The sequence below is a fragment of the Alligator mississippiensis genome, chromosome 3, assembly GCF_030867095.1.
Source record: "Alligator mississippiensis isolate rAllMis1 chromosome 3, rAllMis1, whole genome shotgun sequence".
NCBI lineage: Eukaryota > Metazoa > Chordata > Crocodylia > Alligatoridae > Alligator > Alligator mississippiensis.
Window position 1 is genome coordinate 279,432,602 of NC_081826.1, and position 8,441 is coordinate 279,441,042.

At 48.8% G+C, this 8,441-nt stretch overlaps 1 long non-coding RNA gene across 1 annotated transcript; it reads left to right on the forward strand.

The window, feature by feature from the left end:
• The first annotated feature begins 448 nt into the window (after positions 1-448).
• Positions 449-1,665, forward strand: LOC132249641 (uncharacterized). Its single transcript, XR_009461159.1, has 2 exons — positions 449-681; positions 1,362-1,665. It is a non-coding gene; the product is annotated as an uncharacterized LOC132249641 (long non-coding RNA).
• The last annotated feature ends 6,776 nt before the right edge of the window (positions 1,666-8,441 follow it).

Below are 8,441 nucleotides of genomic sequence, written 5' to 3' on the forward strand. Positions count from 1 at the left end.
CTGCTGTCCATGTTGCAGTGTTGGTATTGTAGAAGGTTAGTGACCACGATAGTTGCCCTGAGCACCCCATCTTCATTATGCCACTGGTGCCATCTGCCAACTTATCAGATGCCTCAATACAAGTTTAGTGTAACAGATGGGCAACAGTGAGCAACAATGAGCAAAGGTGATTGTAGTCAAACATGACTAGACGTAAAATGAAACATGAATGTAATATTGAAAAGAATAGCTTGATTTGTTTAATCTTGAGAGTCCTGCAACTCATCATGAACACCCTGGGTTTGATTCCCAGTTCTCCACAGACTAGGAGGATGCTGAAGCCACGTTATACACTATACAGCTATTACACTACCCTTGTTCTTGCATCTTTGCATAGTTCTCTGCTGAAGGACAAGCCATCACTGCATCTTCCAAGACTTTTCAGAAACAATTCAACAGGGTGCAAACAGTGTCAGTACATAAAACAATAAGTAAACAGTAATAGTTCCCAATTAACAATCCAGGAGGATGTAATATAAAAAACACTAATGCACACTGTAAGGAGGTGCTTAGCCTGCAGAGGCTGAGACCCAGGTGCAGGTAATTGGCAGTTAAGAGTCTACCTGGCTAGAAGCCTGGGGCTGAGCTGTGATTAATCAGGAAATGAGGGAGAAGCACAGAGCCTGTCTCACTCCTCCCAAGGTATGAAGTAAGACAACAATTTGGGGGTTTGTTGGTTTATTTGCTTGCTGTTGTACTTTTGCTTGGTTTGTTGTTTTGCTTTTACTGTGTCCCCTGTAAATAAACTGCCTGGAAACCTTGGACACAGTAATCACTGGCCTTAAGGGAGCTGGGTAGGTCACCCACATACACACACAACACTGTAAAAGTATAAAACACAGTAACCAGTGTTACTTATTAACAACTTTCAAACAAGAGGCATTAGGCAGCAAATTTAACTGTTGCTGAACCCTTCAGACCTGCCAGCAATGGCTGTGGATCAGAACAGCTAGCAGCATTTCAGACTTTATGTTAATAACTGACTGGTCCTCAGCTGGTGATGGAGCAGAAAAGTATTACCTTGCATTCCAAGGGAAATGCATATTGGGACCTAGACCTCCAGCAGACATGTCTCTTGGTGCTGCCCTGGTCAGTGATTGAGGGTATGGACATACACACATTTTATCTACTTTAAAAGTGTAGGGAGAGCTGCCACTCAGGAACTCCAACTGTTATATCTGTGTAATCCTGCAGCAATACAAAGTGAGCTAAATCTTCCTAACTTCAACACTGAACAAAGCAGGGATTAGAAGGGTAGCAGATTTGCTATAGTTGTACCACTAAACAATATTGATGTCAACTCACGGGAAACTATCACCCAGGACCACCCAAAATGAAGGAAAAGTCTGCTGCAGGGATCTCAGTTCTTTGAAACCTCATGACAACAACAGGAGATGGAAAAGTGGGAGCAACAGAAACAGCGTGTCGCAGACCAAATCAAGAATCCAGCACCACCTTCCCCGCACGGAAACACATGTCCAAGCTGCAGTAGAGTCTGTTGATCCTGAATAGGCCTCATCAGCCATCTTTGGACATACAGATAAGACAACCGTGAAAGACAACCATCCTCGACTGCAAGGGATTGCCAAAGAACCACTAAATAAAAATGCCACTATACCAGTTCCATCCTAACAACTTATATGGATATCCTTTGCTATTGATATAGTTATTATATAAGTCTATACCTTGAATCTACAGATTTGTCCTTTACTCTACATTTTGTCTCCCCTGCCTACATTCTGTCTTATCCCTCAGTTATTCTGAACTTCCTTGCTGCCCCGCTTTTATGCTTTTATTCAACTTCACTCCTTCGATGACTCTTTGCTTCTGGATTGGTCTCTCTGTGGTCAGCATGCTGCCAGCATATTCCTTTGTCTAACGGACCCATCACAAGTACATCTCTTAATCTGGCCTTTTTCTGGTGTCTTACTTTGGGCATTGTCCATTGGTCTCCCTTATCACCTTTCATTAATAGATCCAATCCTTTCATCCCTCTGATTCAGCTGGTTAGTGCCATATTCAGTTAACTGGAGCTCGTAAAAAGGCCATTGCTATGTTATGTTAAAAAAACTTCTCACAATGATAAAAATAAAAAGTTAATAAAGACAAAACTTAAGCAATGATTAAATAAGGCTAAATATAAACAATTCTATAAGCAGGTGCAACTTCAAAGTATTAAACATAACAAACTACCCTAACAATGGGGTACTTCAAGCTACATTCCACATCATTTCCCCCATGTTTCTCCCTTCTTTGGCCCACAATAACTTATCAGATGCTGAAGTATATATACAGCATGTGGGTTACATTTCCATTCCATAACTATCAGAAAGTGGAGTTTTTCAAGATGTACTGTCATATATGCATTTCACATCTCACCATTCATCCTCCCTTCTTTGGATCCTTAATACTTTTTGGAATCAGTGATAGAGAGAAAAGGGTCTGAGAGGCATGCACTGCTCTTTATGCCTCCTGAGTATGAGGAGAAACAGGGCTCATACACCATACAGGGACTGCAATAACAAAAAGTCTCTGAGCTCAAGTACTTGAGGCACATGCTTCCCTGCAGTGGAATGTGCAATGGACAACACATCTTGAAGAACTCCAATTGTCATTGATAAAACTTGTTTCTGTAAACTGTAGACCAGGGCTAGCAAGCTTCTGGTGGCTGGGGACCAAACACCTCCTGCTGAGTTGCATGCTGCCCCTCTTTCCCTGCACTGCAGGTGCACATGCCCCTGCCATGCTTTATGGACTCAGTGTCCCTGCACCCTGTATGCATATGGGTTTCTCCTACTGCACCATGGAACAGGCACACTGCTCTACCTTGCCAGTGTCCCATGCTGTGCCACACAGGGTCCCTGGATCTCCCTGGACCATCTGGCGGCAGACTCCCTTGGTTCCATCCCCAGGGGTCAGGTCAGGGAGTGGAAGTCACAGAAAGGAGCCCCAAGACTCCAGCAGTAGCTACTGGAGCAATGAGGGGAGCAGCACCCAACCTGGGAGTGTCGGGGGCTGCATGCAGCCTGTGGGCTGCTAGCTGGACAGTACTTCTGTAGATCACTTTGTGAGCAGCTTCCCTGGAATTCCCCAGTAAGAAAACATTCTTTAGCTTTCCAGGGATGCTCATTTTAATGGGATCTGTAGTTTCTAAGCCACCTTAGTAATACCCATGACAGATAAATACAGGTGACTATCAAACTTACAAAGATTAATATGCTTATTATTTTAGGACCTGACAGATATAACTTTTGATAATGACACATCTTTCTTTCTCATTGGTTTATTAATCTGGCAGCACACTCAAGAAGTAACCACTTCCTAGAAGTGTACTTCTAGCCACCATGCTATTGCGTTGGTTTGTTCTCTGCACTTGGCCAGTGTTGTGAATGCAGTGATGACCAGTGTTTTATTTAAAACTTCCCCTTTTCAGGAGTGATTCAGCAATTTCCTCAAACATGTGTTTAATTGTGAGAATATGAATAGTTATATTAACTGCTCATGTGGAATTACTCATACTTAAAGAGAAGTACACGTTTAAATAGTTTGCTGAATCAGGGGCTCAGAGCTAAGGAGATTAATATGTTACTAACTAGAGTAAACAAACCTCCCATCTTTTTTTTTAAATTTCCTTATATAATAGCACTTTTTGTTTCTTAGCTCAAGATGATCAAAATCTGAAAAAAAAAGTTGTAGACAAGCAGGATGATCAAACTATCTGCATGTGACGTACAAAGCTAAGAGCAGAACACAGTAAGCACATCACTTCAAGCAAATTATGTATCTGTACTCTGCATACTTTATACTAACCACACTGGCATACTATAACTAAGTACTACCTTAGAAACAGCCATAACTTTGTTGTGCCCCCACAAACCATGCTGAAATCTCAACACCCTCATTTTACTTTGCCAACTGACTTTACAGATTAATCTGTTCTATTAACAACATCTTTTCTTCTTCTAACAAAATACAGCTCAGTCAAAATCTCCTTTTATTTCATCCAATATTTTAACAGTCTATTCTTACAGAGGTTTAACAGACATTCCACATTTTTCATGAAGAGGCATCTCCATGTATTACTTTTCATTCCAATTTAGCTTCTTATGCTTCAAGCAAGCTGTAATTCCAAGAGTAAAGCTGTTATTTTACCAAAAATGGTAAATTTTCATTCTCAGGTTCTTCCTATAAATGTGAATAGCTTTAACTTCAGCTGTTGGAAATCAGAATCCAATAAGCTTGTTTCTAGGTCTGCAGTGACTGGTTTTTAGTTGTCTGCCCTTAACCAATTTTATCAATAATCTGGAAAAAAAACATGACTAGGATAAATAAAAAAGAAACAGCTGGGGGGTTTAGACAGGGATGTTGCTGCCTTGAATAGGGGGTTGGACAAGGTGACCTCTGCTGTCACATTCTGCCCTATTTTTCTAAGATCCCATGAAAAAATCATAATAAAGCCTGCAAATGACACACAGACTTGGGGGGGGGGTGCATAAATAATGAAGGGGGCAGGACATTGATTCACAGTGCTCAGGATTACTTGGTAAACTGGGTGCAAAACACTGTGGTAGTAAACGGCTAATGTGATCCTTGGATTAATAAAAAGGGGGAACATAAAGTAGGAGTAGAAATCTTGTTACCTTTTGATTTGGCAATGGTACTACTGGCCTGTTCTCAGGGTTTGAATTACGGGGGGAGCTTGGGGTGGACTGAGCCCCCTCTTACAAGATAGAAGCCCCCCTGTAAGATTTGAAAATCATAACCTGAGGGGGGTCTCTGATTTTATTAGGGCATCATGATGGGCAGTCCAATTTATTTTACATACCCGCCCCACCCTGCCCCCTCCCCCCACCCCAAAGTATAATTCGAACCCTGCCTGTTCTGTCTAATTCTGGTCTTTACACTTCAAGAAGGATATCTAAAAATCAGACAAGGTTCAAAGAAGAGTCATAAAAAAGAGTAAAGGATTGGAAAACATGCGCTGTAAGCAATCTGGGTAGGTGTTGACATGTGCAGGGACTAGGCAGCAAATTTGCTGCCAGTTGTCCACAGCCCTGCAATGCACCCCTGTGGCCACCAGGGGGAGCCTTGCAGCCCTCTTTAAAAGGCAGCCATGCTCTGTGCTCTCCTGACAGCATCTTCCTGTGCTCAGGAGCAGTGTGGGAAGTGCAGCGGCAGCACGCGGCAGCTTTGTCTGTGCCCACCCTGCCTCCCTGCACGGTAGTCCCTGGCCCTGGCAATAATGAGCAGCGTCCCAGGATCCCGCTGGCTGCCACACTAACCAATGGCTGACCCACGGCCGTCTCGCCTTACCCAGCTCCCCCATGACCAGCCATCACCTTCCCAAATGCAGTGTGCCTTCCCAGGACTGCCACTGTCATGCGGCTGCCACTGCCAAGGATGCTGACAATTGGCTCCATGAGGCCAGTGCCAGGGCTGCTGTCATCCTCATGGACCTCCAGCCCTGTCACCTCCAGGACCACCGCACCAGCCAGTGCTGGTGGCAGCACCCAGTCCATCAAACCTAGGATGATTAGCAGTGGGTGGACAACTTCCAGCTCACCCAGGCCATGTTTGGGGACTTGCTGCAGCAGCTCCAGCCCCACCTGGAGGACCAAGACACTGGTATGCACCCAGACCTCCCTCCTGGCACCCACCTGGCCCTGGTGCTGCTGAAGCTGGCCACGGTCACAACTTCTGGTATGTGGGCCACCTGTTGGCGTGGGCAAGGCCACAACTGCGGAGGCCGTTCCACAAGGCCTGGCCAGAGGAAGTACAGTGGGCAGACGTGGCCTGTCAGCAGGAGCATCAGCATTAGTAGGTCCCTCCCACCAAGGCCCCAAGAGATGGTGGACCTGGGGCTTTTGTGAATGGGAGGTAGCAGAGGACCTCCTCCCTGGCCCAGGTGGTGGCTTGCTGCAACACAGTGGGAACTTCCGGGGCTAGAGATGGGGGCCAGGCAGCAGCAGACATGCATGAGACCACCAGGCCCAGGATGGTGTTTAGGGTCCAATGGTCATAATCCGTGGCCTCCACAGCCCAGCCCAGGATCCTATTCTGGTCCTGGAGGATCTGGAGCCACTCCCGCTCCAGAATGCCTCCTCCTAGGCAATGTCCTCCACCCAGCACCTCTCCTGGTGGGCCAGGGTCTCCTCCCACCACCTCTTCTCCCAGGCCAAGTCCTCCTCCTGGAAGGCCTGCTCAGTCTCTTCCCACTCCTCAGCCACTGCCACCAGCTGCTGGAGGACGAGGGTCCAATCTGCAGGGAGCTGGCAGTGGGCAGTGCTGTCCCCAACCTGGCATCCCCACTGGGCTCTGTGGCCTTTCTCCCATGTCCAGATGCTGAATCTGCAGAGGCAGGAGACAGAAGCCTTTTGTGAGATTTTGTGACATTTCAGAGATAAGATGCTCTGCTCCAGGGGCCATGCGCAGCCCAGCCTCATATTGGGCATCAGGTGTGCTCAGATGACCAGGGACCATGGTAAATTAGCCAGGCAGGCCCAGGCTCAGGGTATGTGGAGCTCTTGGACAACTGGGATGAGGAACTGGCCGTGCCCCCACCCTCCCCGCAGGGGGCCTCTCTGGGAAGGTGCCCCAGGGCCAGCCACCTACCATGCCTCCACTGTGCCCCAAATGTGCCCCCTCTGCATGTGCCATGGGCAGTGTGCCTGAAGAATGATGGGTGGCAATGCTACATGTCCCTTTCCCCCACTGCTGAGGAGGACATCACCACTAGCATCAAGGCCTTCCTTGGTGTGTGAGAGGCCTGTGGCCACCCAGCTGTGGGGGTATGGGCTGTTCAATAAAGTTTTGCACTATGTCCCACCTCTCTGTGTGGTGTGTGTGTGTGGGGGGGGGGTAACCCAGGGCCAGGGGAGTGTGGGTGGGCGAGGTGGGGGTGGGGGCAGGGGGAGAGGCCGGGGCCCAGGGTGGGGATGGCCCTCCCCCTGCTCCCAATGCAGGGCTTACCACATGTCCAGGGCTGGTGAGGCTGATGGCTCAGTACAGTCCTCCCCATTGGCAGTGGTGTGCAGCTGCAGCCGGTGTCCTGGTCCTGCGGTGCATGGCATGCAGACACCCAGCTGGGGCCCCCCAAGGGAGAAGTTGGTCCTGCTGACAGCTGGTGATGACATGGCTGGTCATTTCATGTGGCAGAGTTGGGGCTATGCAGCTGCCAAGGCAGGTGCTGGCCAGGGTTCCCCAAGCTGCTGGTGGACTGCACACCCAGGGAGCTGGGTGGGATGGGATGCTCAATGCCTGAGGGCCCCTTCTCCAGTAAAATGTCACTGGAGGGGGTTAGGGTGGGGCAGGGGTTTGGGCAGGCCATCTGTGCTGGTAAAAATCGCACAGTTGCAGCCTGGGTCCTGGGGTATGAGAATGCTGGTCAACTGCTGTATAAAGGGCATAGTCTTACAGACATGGCTGGACGGATGGTTGTGGTTGGTCATGACCACCAACTGTGCTTGCAGGACCTTGACCTGTATGATATGACACTGCTATGCCAACTGGGAGTGCCCTCACTCCCACATCCCACCTAACAGAGCCTTATATATATACATGTTGGAGCATCCAGCCTGCTCAAATTTGAACTGCACCTCTGCATCACCCCAGAACACAAGTAGGTCATCAACCTCCTCCTGGCTCCAGCTGGGGCCCTGGGTAGAGGGCACGGGCATGCACACATGGGTGGGGGCAAACCTGGGCAGGGAAGAGGAGGCCATCTTGGGTCCCAAGCTGGCTCTCTGGGTGCCTACATGGCTGTCCCTCTGTTGCCAGCCCTGGGAGCTGCCAGCAGTGCCCAGCTCAGGGGTATGGCAAGGGACTGGCAGCTGCACAGCAGAGGCTATGCCTTGCAGCAGCTGCAGGTGCAGGGCAGGATGATGGGGCTGAGCAGCACACAGGTGCTGCTGACCCTGCTGCCAGAAGCAGGCAGCCCTAGGGTGCTAACAGGCTGGCTAGGTGCTGCAGAAGCCTGCAGCAACTCTTATGTGCCCACTTGGCCTGACAGGAATGCCCAGGAAGCCAACAGGCTGTGCATGGCCAAACAACAGCGCAGGTCTCTAGAGAGGCAGGCACAGCTGGGCTGTGGCCTGCCCTGGGGGACACACAGGGCCTGCAAAACCCTCAGGCTGCCTGTGATGTGTACCCGAGGGCACAAAATGTCTGCAGGCTTTTATAACCTGCAGGCAGGGGCTGCGAGTGAGGCAGATCAGCCTTGCATCAAGAGAGGTTCCCAGACAGGAGCCCTTTAATGGCTGGGCAGACCTGGCAGCAAATTTGCTGCTGGGTCACATCTGCACATGCATTACTGCGCAGTTACTATTTGTGATTAAATTTGCTACCTGCATTTGCAGGTAGGAAATTTAATTGTGATTAGGGATTTTTACTGTGTAGTAAGTATG